Genomic DNA, 13,922 nt, shown 5'->3' with positions numbered 1-13,922 from the left:
CAAAAGTCTTTTATTATCATAGACATGAATACAAATACAATTATTTCATTTTAACTTATTACTAACGGATCAACCGTGGTAGGGACAAGAAAAAGATGGCGCGTAACCGAAAAATGTGATAACTATGTGTAAATTTTTTCCAACGCCGATAAAGAAGTTTGACTTCAAAAAGCAACATGGCGCGTAACCTGCTACAAAATTTCTCCCATACGTCGATAAAGAAGTTTCACTTCAAAAGATGGCGCGTAACGGAAAAATGTGACGCGTAACGAAAAAATGTTACACTAAATTTTTTTCCAACCCCGATAAAGAAGTTTCACTTCAAAAAACTATCAAAAAACGTTTGTTAAAGAAACTATAGAACTCATTACAGATTACTAGGTCTAATTTATAAAGCCTAGACCCGCATTCATTCTTCAAGATTCAAATCATTGTCACATTCGATCACTCAATCTGGGTCATCTTAATTGTGTTCCCCGCGATCAATCACTTATAAAAACAAAAGGTTCGCTTTTTCCAGGCTCTCATAAGATTAGACCTTTTAATAGCGGACCCAAGATGGAAATGACATTTTTGCTGTTGGACATTTATCAAAGGAAAGGGTCATTTTATTGTGTGATGTAATTCGTGTTTCGGTGTGATGTGGTTGATTGCTTTTTGTTTTGTGTATGTCGCTAAATTTTTATTTCATACTAGCTGGCCTGGCGAACATCGTACCGCCTCACAGTCGATTCTTTATTTTTTTTTAAATACTTATCCTGCTATTCGGGACACCGGTTTAGCTAGTAAGATAAAAAAAAGAAAGTTGATAATACAACAAATACATTATGTCAAAAAATAAAATTTGCCTTCCCGGAACCCCACCACTAACACTTGAACTTTATGATATGGTATTAAAGTTCAAATTGCCTTTAAATATTATTACGAATATTTTGTATGGGAATATAGAAAAGTGTTGTTTTTAGACTTTTTCACTCAATTTTTTAAATTTTTTTCTGCGTAAGAACCATCCTCGTACTTCAAGGAATATTATAAAAAAAGGATCAGACAAATCGGTCAAGCCGTTTTCATGTTATGTCGTGACAACGGAAAACGGGTTTCATTTTTATATATATAGATAAAGTATGGTGATTATTACTAATGATTCTGGTTATAGTACGAAAATCATCCAAACTTCGACAAAACAAAATTGTAAAGATAGATTGTTTCTAGTTTTGTTCTTAGGTTTCGTTTGGTTTTTAATACTTTAGCCGTAAAATTATGTAATAATTGTAATAAATCACGAATCTATATGAGTTAAAGATAAGGGTAAAGATAATTTAATTAAAGATAAAGGTAGATAGTAACAGTGACCCAGTGAGCTGATGCTCTCCTCGCTCAACGAATAAGTATAGCAATACAGCGAGGAAATGCTGTCAGCGTTAAAGGTACACTGCCAGAAGGTACCAAACTTTTTTAATTTGTTATAATTTTCTTTTTGTTAATTTTTAATTATTATTATTACTATGTAGGAAAAGAAATAGAAAATAGAAAATTGTAGATGTTACTAATTTCAAGAATTCTTTTAACTAAAAGTTTTAATCCACGTTTTAAGTATTTTGCTATGTGTTATATGCGGGTAAGTACATATGTATTAGTTTTTTTCTAAATTGTTGAAAAAAGGCTAACTTTAAGAATACCTGTTACTAAAGTACAACTGCAAGGCATTGAAGTGAATTGAATACCTCTTGTCGTTTGAATTTAGAATACAATATCGTCGTAACATACACAGGCTTTGCGCTTTTTACTCGCATCTAAACAAAGGTTTCGATTCGCGAAATGAATTCAGTTTTAGAGTGGTTAGAGCCAGCTACTCTGTATGCATTGTGCCGTCAACGCGTCTAACTTACGGCCCCGCGATACCTGTACAACGCTATAATAGCTTTTTCTATGGCACCTATTTGCAAATATAGTTTCCGGGAAATGTGTTTGCAAGTCGCCCGCCAGTCTATGATACTGCTTGTGGGACTTTAAAGGGTAAAATTGGATGGAGGGAAAATAAAATGCATTTTCGTCTTTTATAATGCTTCGTAGCTACTTGATACTTACATTTTAAAATTCAAATTCAAATTCAAAATCCATTATTCATTTGGGTAACACAATGTATACGTATAAACATTAAGTAAGAAATACATATTAAATGCTTCTTATTTTAAATTTACTGCCAGTTCTCAAGTCAAGGGCGTAAAACGGACGAGAAGAACTGGCAATAAACTCTCCGCCATTTTTTTTAATCGCCAAGTTTTTTGTTTTACACAATGTTTGTTAGGAGCTGCAACCATTACATCATGTTCCACATAACATCTTCAGTAATTAATGGTAAATTAATAATAATGAAATAAGTTAAAGATTTGTAGAAAGATAGAGAATATCAGCAGGACGCATGGTGAAATTGGAGCACTCACGTACCTTCTCGTGGGAACAACACGCAAATACATTGTCGAAATAACTAACATCACCGCACACACGAATTTAAGTCCCACTAGTCATACGACATACTGTGAAGTGAGGCTGTTTCAGCGCAGAGGAATCAGTCACCCACGTAGTCCTAGAATGCGAGGCTGTGGCGAAACAACGTTCAGAAATCCTCGGAGCAGGGTCGCTCCGTAAAGCCTGCGAAGAGCCTTCTGTGCTTTTGGAAGGAGCTGTTTGCTAGGACTTTACGCACAACGGACCTAGTGAGAGGGGCCGTTCAAGTATTACGTAAGACTTATAAGGGGCAGGGGGAGGGGATCTTTGACTTTCTTACTTAGTGATTACGTCAACAGTAATTATTTACATTTTTACACATACGCTTTTGGTTGCTGTGCCAGCGGAGTAAGTAGTATTGAAATCACCACGATAGAAACGGAAAGAGGAAAAGTTAGCCATTTAATTTTGTACTGAAAAAGATCCTTTCGTCATGTCTTACCCATAGAAACGCAGAGCTTGAAAAGCTATAAATTGGAAAAAATACATAAAAATCTAATATTCAAAAATATACAGCCTATACAGTTATCTAAAATATTCTGGTTTTCTTGAGAGCTTATATAAGATTATAACACAAATCAATTTTCCTACGCTCGGGAAATCAGCGAAAACAATTTATTGGCCCGAAATTCCTTGATTTCCCCCGTTGGGTTAGATCTACACTTTCTAACGCTAGTTCAAGAACTTTTGCTTAAAATCTAATTTTGATACCTGTATATATATATATATATCTATATGAGTGGTGTCAGATTGCTTCTTTAATCATTAATATTTTAAAAGACAAAAGGATTAGCCATTTGTAGCCGACGTATGCCGTAAAATTTTATCGTACGTGCAAGAGTTAATTACATACATAAAAAAGAACATCCTGTAGAGAAAATCCTATAGCCTAATATTAATCTTTATATATATATAATTGTATTGTACGCGTGTACGTCACTGAACTCCTCTTAAACGGCTGGACCGATTTGAATGATTTTTTGTATTCGTTTGGGTGGCGCCCTAAATGGTTCAGATTCACAAATCAGCCCGGCTGGTGACTGATGGCGCTGCAATCGGTACTTTCATACTTTATTTAATATCCTAATCGCTATATCATGCAGGACAACATCTGTCGGGTCCTCTAGTATCATATATAAATATTAAATAGATTGAAAATTCGATTTTAACTGAAAAATGTATCTTTTTGATATACGCCCTTAATGGAATGGCGTCTCGGATCCACAATCTTGATGAACGGACTTCCGCTCTCATAATGGCGTCGGAGTCGATTCCGATAATGTCCTCAGTCATCAACCACGTTCCTATCATTTAATTGTGCATTTTAACACATTGATATATTTTAAATCTCGGCTGTGTACCTACTTATAATTATAACTATTTGTAAGATTGTTCTGTTCGCATAAAGAAATCAATTAAAGCATATTTGTATGATGCGTGTTAAAAATTATTAAAGTTAATGTATCAAAAAGTTACTTCGCTAATCGCTTTAGGAAATTCTATCTACAAGGTCGTTAGTTCGATCCCCGGCTGTGCACCAATGGACTTTCTATGTGCGCATTTAACATTCGCTCAAACGGTGAGGAAGAAAACCAGCTTCTTTTAGACCCAAAAAGTCGACGGCGGCGCGACTGATCACCTACTTGCCTATTTCATTGACAAATGATCATTAAACATAAATCTGAGCCTCACACAAAAAAAAAGGTTGTAGCGCTACTGATTTTATTTTATTTGCATTTACTGAGTGTGTTTTGTATATTACAAGCTATCCTGTTCCAATCCTGAGTAGGGTCGAAAGATATTAAGCGGCAAAAGCAATTCACCTTAGAAGCATTCGGCTTATCGTAGGTGACTTTGAGCATACAGATGGATTAGGGTAAACAATACCATGACTCTCATGCATAGTTAGCCGTTGCACTTCTCAAACCGAACCCTCAAAATCTTCGTGTGGCTTACAAAAATGGTGGTTTAAGCACTCTGTGCCTGGGATAAGCACTATCTCGATTGTGTTGAACGTCCAGACCATTGGGATATGAGAGCTGTTGAAAATAGAGTGCTGTTGTTTGGTGCACTTGTATCGTACACAGCTATATGTTTTATACCTTCTGCGTGTATGACCGAGGCCGCATTTGGAAATCTTCAATAGTGTGTTTGTCTTGTATCACCAAGATTTATACATTCATATTTACTAATTAAGTATTCAACACATAAATTATTTTTAGGATTTGTTTACTAACAAAACACCTTAAGTACCACCACGTAAAGTAGCGTTTGTTGGAAGGATGCTGAAATTAATAAAACACTTTGTTTTATATTGCAGTCGGTCTTGACTGCAACATGCGGTCCGTCTATGGCCCGCTTTAGTTTTCAGAACCGATAAATATCTCAAGTTACAGTTTTTGATAGTCCAGCGTCGCAATACTACCTTTAATTTTCCGTTAGTGGCACAACTGATCTAATCTATAAGTAATATAATTAATGGGCCTTCAAGAAAAGAGCGTACTAATTCTGAAAAGGCCGGCAACGCACTGGCGAGCCGATATCACTTAACATCAGATGTACCTCCTACCCGTTTGCCTCCTATTACATACAAAAATGTGAAAAATGAATTTACGGGAATATTAAAACTAAGGTTAGGTCACATAACTCACGTAAATTTTTTACTATTATGTGAATTATAAGTTTAAAAAAAAAATAAAATTGAAGAGTTGTTATGAAGTTCCGTTTGAGGTATTGGGCATAAACTGCCTCGTAAATTTTCAAGTTAACTAAAATTTTGTGTGTTATTCGACGAATTAACCTCTAAGACACTAACAAATACAAAATCTATTGACTCTAAGGAATCATTGCACTTACGCGAATTTCGTAAATATTTAACACAATAATTAGTAGTATCATAAGAGTTTGACAACAGTATATATCCCCTAAAATAGCCATAAAGATAAGTAATATTAGAGATATAAAATATCTATAAAGATAGGATCATGTACTAGTTTCATGATGCCTATAAAACAAAACACAACTTTACGACGCTCTAAAATGGGAAGTATATTTAGTGAAGAGGCCTGAACGTGATTTTGATTGACTAATAGTCAAATAGTCAAATCATTTATTCCAAGACAATGAACGTTAAATAAAATATAAAGATGATTCTAGTTGCCTCTTCCAAAAGGTAGTTTCTTGTGGAGAAGAATGGGCAAGAAACTCCACACTTACTCTTTTAAAATAGGTTTTACAATATTTAGTATACATTAGAATAAAACTACTATACTTAAATAGGACAAAAGTATTACTTGCAAATAAGGCAATGCAACGGATAGGTCAATTATTGGTATTCAATTTAGTATACATGTTCCTCGCATATTTACAAATATTGAAACCGTAGAATATTATACATATAAAATAATTACAGTTTGTAGTATTATATAAAAATAATAAAAATATGTAATTTTAGATCAGCAACCGTATTGATTCCTGTGGAGCAGGACCAGCATGTTTCAAAGCATTCTTATCTTGAATATATACCAATTATTTGTAATATGCTTGTTTACAAAGTGTACTTTTAATAAAAAAAAATCATTTAATTTTTTATATGTCACAAGGTATTTTATAACTAGAAACAAAAGTGTATTTAATTTTTGGTACACTAATTTTTAAGTTAACTTTATTTATCTGTCAAGGATACGGGCATTCTGTCATGGTAGACACAGATACTAAACATTCTGTATTCCATTTGGTCTTGATCATACATCATCATCATTATCAATGAAGCCCCTTCTCGAACTATAGAGCCCCTTGTGAGCCTTAGCCTCTTCAAGTACACTTCGCCATCGCAATCTATCCAATGCTTCCCGCGTCCAACTTCGAACCCCTATTGTTTCGAGGTCCTTGACAACTCCATGTCACCAACGCAACCTCGGTCCACCGGGTTTTCTCGTGCCACCGTGTTGTGAGTTCAGTAAGAACCTTGGGGTTCTGTCGTCAAAGATGGCCAATACCTTCAGCACGTAAACCCGTAAAATGCAATGTTGTGAGGAGGCAAATTATTTTTTTTAAATATTATTTATAAATAATACACGGTTGATTCATTCTTAAAATATCTAACAAGCCTTTTGTAGAGCTGCCAGTCTGATACAAAAATAAGACCCAAGAAAAAGCAATACAATATCAACTCATCAAATCATCTATTGATGGAGCCAATATCTTCGATTTCATCTTATAATCCTGTATTCATTGCAATGTTACACAGAAAATATAACCGATATATATTTTATATAATATAATAATAGGTTGAGGACAGTGGAAAAAGAGAGACGTACACTGTACAGTGATTGCCGTGTATTGGACGATCTTGATTTATAAATTGTTTTCTTGTGTAATATTAAATTTTGTTTTTACTTTTTAACTTTGGGAAAGGTCCTGAAACTTTTGGTTTTAATTACCACAAATTAATAACGCATAAAAACGGTTTGGTAGAATAGTCCTAAAAATACTCATGTATTTTAATTTACTTAAATAACCCGAATAAGATAGTCTCGAATGTCGACTTTCTCAGATTTTTAGGTGCAAGCCGCACACTTTTAGTCTAATATACCTATTCTTGGCGCGTTCAATGCGTTCATCGCGTCAAATGAAAAGAGAAATATATTATATCATTATTTATTTTTTTGTATTTTGTGGTTGCTTATTTAATTTTTGCCTTGCTGGCTTACTTATGTTCTAATATAATTTACGTGTATGTTAATGTGTGTAAAATTTGGGATGTCATATTCTTGTATAATTTTATGCAACAACATTGTTTAAGGACTAATATATAAATGAAAAAAACATAGTAAAAAATGTGTAACTTGACTGAACACTTATTATAAACATCAAACACAATCCATTCACAAAGATATCATATTACTTTTATAGATCTTAGCGTTAGGCTGAGACAGACACTAAATCCGTGGATTGGAATCAAAAGCAATAATATGGTAATTCTCAAATTTAAATAGAAAGTAGGTATAGCACTGACTTCTGCAAACGTAAACAAATTCAATATGCATTTATTCGGAATACTGTGGTGCGGCTCATTTGAATAACTTTAGAGGATTTGGTCGACGTTTTGGTAGAAGAATGTCGAAGGCTTTAAATTCAGCTTGTAATGCGAAGTCCGTATGCGGTGGTTGTTTTTTAAAGCTGTATTTTATAAGCTTTAGAAAACTACTTTACCATTGTGATCTTAATATAAATGTTAAGCAACGAAGTGCGACGGTACTATGTAACTTCCAATATCGATTGCATTCTCGATTTTGTTTTAAATTTCCAGCATGTTTAAATATACATCAGTAATTGTCAACTTCAATAATATTGGATCTTAACAGAGTAGTGTACGCTTAACCACTTGCTTCAAATGGCCCCATCTGTGGATCATTTCTCTTAATAGGAATAATCTTTGCGTCATGATTTTTGGCTTTAGACCCAAACATAAATAGATGGTTAATATTGATGGTTTTTTGATAAAACGAGTAAGTGTTTATTAAATAAGAAACACTATAAGTGACCTATTTTCGCTGGAAATCGAATTTGGAACATCTGAGTGTTACGTGTTATATAACGATGATGTCAGAGAGTAACTTATAAAAAAACATTTATTAACTACAAAAATAATAAGTAATTAATATTAATAAAAACTAATGTACTTATAATAAAAGATGCAAAAAATTCAGCCTATTTTATTCAATATTTCATATTCAGTCAAATGTAAATAAAGTCGTATAAAGTCTACCTAATACATTTTTAAAACCTTTTTAATCAAAGTTCTATTTCACCATAAAAAATAAATAAATTAAAAGGTAAATTTTGAAGACTCTTTGTATGTACTTAAGGTTCCAGATTAAAGCCCCCAGACAACGTTGGGCGCATACAATTCCATTTCTAAAAACAAAAGAATCCTTTTTAATCAAAAGCTGCGCAAAGCTCACAATTTAATTTGAAGTCTGACTTGAACTTTGAATATGTCTTGCATATGATGTGCTTTTAAATGCATGTCATACATATTAAAAGCCTTCAACTTTAAATTGGCTTAACAAAACCTTAAACAAAAGCCAATTTGATTTTTTATAGACTTCAAAAATTAAAATTTTTTAAGTCTCAATTATTGTATGGGCTAGGTTGTGACTGATGTATGGTCACCTTTTTGCCATTATAGTTAGAAAAATAAAAATTAAACCATTTCATTTTACTTAATAAGTCAATAACGTTAATTTCCGGTTGGAAAGAAAAAAATATTTGAAAATCGAATAACTATTCCAGAAATTGAAGAGATTCAAATGAAGCACAGCTTAAAAATCTCCCCTAAGCCAAATGAAGCGGTTGAATATCAAGAGAATACTTATAGTCCATTCTACTACGGATATTACTATGCTAAGATATTCTAGTAATCTAAGTTTTACCATAGTATATCGAACATTAATAGTAACGAAAACTTACAGATTTAAGTAATGAGTTGTCACGGAACTATTTTTTGATACATATTATAACTGCTACACCAAAAAAAGACCATACTCCTCCCTCAAAGGCCAGCAACGCACCCAGTAAAATGGGTAACCATGGGCTGCGATGACTGCCCTTTTTGGGCGTTCCGTAGAATTGTTTATTCCCTTTTTTATTCTATAAAAAATAGCCTTTTAGTCTCCGTCAAAAATTAAATAGTACAGTTGTAACCAGACTAAACTTTGCAAAGCACTGCTATTTATTTTATTTATTTATTATTGTATACATAATAACCAGAAAACGTTAACCATATGGTAGTGGAATCATAAACTTTAAATAAAATATAACATAGTATTTCTGTCCACCAGGATGTCAAACTCTATAAAAAATATATTTATTATAGACTTAATAATAATAATAAAAAGATTAAATCTACGATTTATGTGCTTTATTACTTTCACAACTTTAGTATCTAGAATTCATTTTGGAACCACGGATTACTAGTGTGTTCTACTCACAAAAAATGCTAGACTGTAGTCCGACGCTCTCTCAGTAAGTGCTACATACATTAAAAGCAAGTTAAAAGGTATTATAATAAAGAGTACACTTTAAGCACCATGTAAGTATGCTCAAGGGAAGTTCTTCTACGTTAGAGGCTAGATTCAGTTTCACTTCCGGTGAAAATCCCTGAGGAATTATGAACATAGTCACATACTGTTCAGTTGATATTAAACTTGGTTGAGAAATTAAATTGAATTTTAAATTACTTCTGTGGTAAACGAATGTTGTATCAGAAGGATTCTAACCTAACCTAACCATTGATTCAGTCACGTAATCATTTTCTTAAACAAATTATAATAATATAATGATCTTGTAGCGCTATCATATTATTGCATTCTTGGATCATTCATATTTTATAGACACGTAGATGATCTGCCTTCCGACACGTCATCGATTTTTTTTTTGGGTTTGAGACATGCCTGTTTCTTTTGTTTGTCTTCTAATTAATGCTAATTGCGTAGAAAACTGTATATTGAAGAACGGCCTAAGAAATCTATGAAGATCGTATTATATGTGAAAATAAATATTTTAATAAAAAACTTATCGTTCTCAATAATCAAGTCCAATTATTTAGTGTCAAAAACAATCGAGCATCAGTTTACCAGTTTTATTATTCATCTGTTTATTTTATCGCAGCTTATATATACAATTTGACGGAAAGAGACAAAATATAACTATTTTAGTTAAAGGAGTGAAATAAGACTGAATATATATATCCCAGGCTAAATCACGTTAGTGTTGTTTAATATTTTTAATACGTAAACTTCAATTAATTTTTCGAAGTGAAAAGATTGCTAATTTTCATCAAATTGTTTAATAGTAATGTTCGGCTGAAAGGCAGAGAAGAGTTCTAGGCCATGCTTTAACTGTTTTGGTTAGATATATTACATATTATTTTACGATTTAATAAAAAAGCCGGATATCCTATGTTTGTTTGCAACACGTTTGTTACAAAACTGTTACAAAAACTCTTACCGTTTGGTTTTTTCACATTCCTTAGTTTTTTAATAATTAAACCTTATATTTTTTTCGTCAAAATTATAGGAAACTATTTCATTTGTGTGTGTTGTTAATTGAGACTTGAATTTTCGAAATCGAAACGAAATGCTTTGCTGTGATAAGAACGGCGGCAGAACTTTAGGTTTACAAAAACAATTGGGAACTATAACTAACACCAAATTTCTTGTGCTCTGCACAGATTCAACAAGGTCAACATCACATTTACTATGGTAGGGGAGCCCAAGAGGGGATTTCGGGATTTACTAAAGCGCGGCAGATTAATATATAGGGGGATACCTTGTACCCGCTTAAGTACCTCCACAAAATATGAGGCCCATATATAAGGCCGCCCGTGAAGGAGACAGGATCAGATTAGTAAAAAAAAATTGACCATCAGAAATTCCCGAGCGCGTCAGATTAAGGTAGGGTGAGTTAATTACATCCTAAAAAGTGTATATTCCACTAATCTGACAATTTGAGGGTGACGGAAAAAAAGGGGAGGGCAACAAAGTTGTAAAAAAAAACGTCATCTCGACATTCTCGAGCGTAGCTAATTTTTTTTTATTTTGAAGGAAATAATTCAAGAATAATGAAAAATATATAATCTGACGATTTCCGCAAGCCGAAATAACAAAAATTCGTCGATAAAGTTAAATGCGTGCAGCTGCGTGATGCCTACATTTCCTTAAACCGATCGGCGTTCTAAATATTTCCCTCAAAATTACATTTCCTGTGAATTTGAACCGATTCGGACCGATAGATTTTGAGAAATTTTGAAAAATCTTAAAAAAATAAGATTTTTTTTTTTAAGTGGTTTCTTTATCGATCAACTTCAAAAACTAATCCACCTTTGAGCTTGAAAAACCACGTCGATCGCCACCAAGCTGGTCAAAAGCGGTTGATTAGTTCGAGGGATATCGTGAACGAAAGAAACCCGAAAAAGTGTTTTTTCGGGATTACTCCGAAATTTGTGGTTCGATCAATTAAAATTACTTATGAGGATGATAAAACTGCGTCGAATGCCGCCAACCGCGTGAAAATTGCTTGATCCATTCAAAAGTTATTGCGGTTTGAAAATTCCAAAAATAGTGTTCTATGAAACTTCTATCAGACTTTCAAGCTGGGAGAGCTCAAATGCATAGAAATGTTATTTCTTTGAACTCAGCGAGCTCAAAATATCAATTTTAAGCGCCCAGGAATGGAATTAGCGGGAAGTTGCAGGGATGGCCCTTTAGGTGAACCGTTTTTCTAAATTTTGTTTGTCAGATCAGGCGAATCCCTCTAGATAATCGTCAGATTATGAGACAGTACGTTTAGAACATAAAGATGAACCACATATATCTTAATCTGACGCGCTTGAGTATTTCAAAATTACGATTTTTTTTTGCAAATTATGAAAATGGCCGTGGGTTTGCGTCCCATCGAAATCGTCAGATTAGTGAATGAGAGCTTTTTTTTGGTGCACTTAACACTCCCTTAGAAAATCTGACGCGCTCGATAATTTTTATTTTTTTTTCATTTTCAACCCTTAAATACAACCACCCGCATCATGCAAACGATCAGATTAACATACGTACATTATTAAAAATACGTAGGGCATTGATGCTATCAATATCTGACGCGCTCGAGGATGTCCATGCAACGGTTTTTTTTACATATTTAACAATCTATAGCCGCTTCCCCCACCGATGAAAAGGTGTATATCATATAACATTTTTTTCTTCTTATTATCTAAGCTTTGCATCCCAATAGGTCTCTACGACGCTCGAGTAAATCCCCATTTAGCATCGTGGGCTCCCCTACCACCAGAAAATTAATTACTTAGTATATAATTGTAACCCATATAAAATACAATACAAAATACACTGAAAAACAGTTGGTTGTAGCAGTTATCCTATGCTGACAACATTATTCTCTCGCCGTATTACAATGTTTACGCGCTGTGAAATAAAAGCACCAGCCCCCGTATTCTATAAATGTCAATGATCGAGTTGACTTGCCAAATCACTTACATATTTGAGGAATGAAGGCTGACCTTTACAGAATCGCCCTACAGCTCAGGCGTATTGTATTTTTACCTTTATTTTAAACCTTAGTCCTGTGAAGAACCTAAAAAGAACTTAAATGAAAGGACATTATTAAACGATTTGAAAGGACAAGACGAACCCAGACTAAATAGAACAGAAACATAATTCACTTTATCGAATAGTATAGTGCTATGTAAACAGCCATTAAGCAAGTAAATGGTGCCAGTGTAAGCGATTATAACAAACGAAAATAAGATTCAATATTTGTTAATCATTCTCTAAATTGGATTCTATAGTAATGTTATATTTAGTTAGATTTGTTTGACTCAGCATTTGTTATAATTATACACGAGTATGTCAGGGAATGCTAACATAATTGACCGTTGATTTTTACTGTTGCTTTAGTTAATCATTGAGGTTCCTTTTATTACTTTTAATAATCATAATTTATTTTGATTCGATTTTTGTTGCTATTATTTAACTGTTTCATAGTTTGCAAATATTTAACGAATATTGTTACGACCAATCAGAGCAAAGCAAAAAAGTGGAGTCGAGGCGACTTCCTCACTTTGGCAGCGTGGTCAGGGAACGCAGGGCAATTCTGATCAAATGGAGCATTGTGGTGATGAGACCTTGTACCGAGTTGGGTCTATGAGATTTATGGTTGAGTAGATTGTGATTAAAAGTGAGATCGGTGCCTTGAACCCGCTGCTCATTAAAATTTAAGCTAAAATGTTATTTGGATTGTTAAAACAAATCAATCTAAATTATATACTGTACGATAATTATTCGCGTCTATTGTGCTTGCCCTTTACCCAAATTACGCCCACTAAACCCGCTAATGATGGTGTCCATATCGATGGGGTGACGATATTTATTCAACATATACATATATGAATAATGAATTTTATATCCAATAGTCTCAAATTGCAGTTCCTTCCATAATATTTACTATTTATAGAGTAAGTAGGTGTCAGCCTAGTGTGCCTAAACCATCGTCAATTTATTAAATTTAAAGCATTTTCTCTTTTACTTTAAGTGTAGGTGTGTGTTAATTGCGCACATAGAAATAAAACCTTGTTAGCGATAAGGCCGCCCGTTGCCTAATAACTTATGTAATCTACTTACTTTATGTTTTTTATATGTATAATTATGTGTATTATGGCAATGAAGTATAAATAAATAAATAAAACCCAGATTCGAACATTATGCGTTCTCTGGATTGAATCAGCTATCTAAAGACTGCAAACTGCTATATTCAGTGACTGCTATTGCAGTAAAAAACTCAACATCAGTATGTAAATTTATCCTTAACGTGTCACCGTTATATACCGTCCATATATACCTATA

The sequence above is a fragment of the Pieris napi genome, chromosome 9 (genome assembly GCF_905475465.1).
Source record: "Pieris napi chromosome 9, ilPieNapi1.2, whole genome shotgun sequence".
In the NCBI taxonomy this organism is placed as follows: domain Eukaryota; kingdom Metazoa; phylum Arthropoda; class Insecta; order Lepidoptera; family Pieridae; genus Pieris; species Pieris napi.
This window is presented reverse-complemented; position numbering follows the sequence as displayed.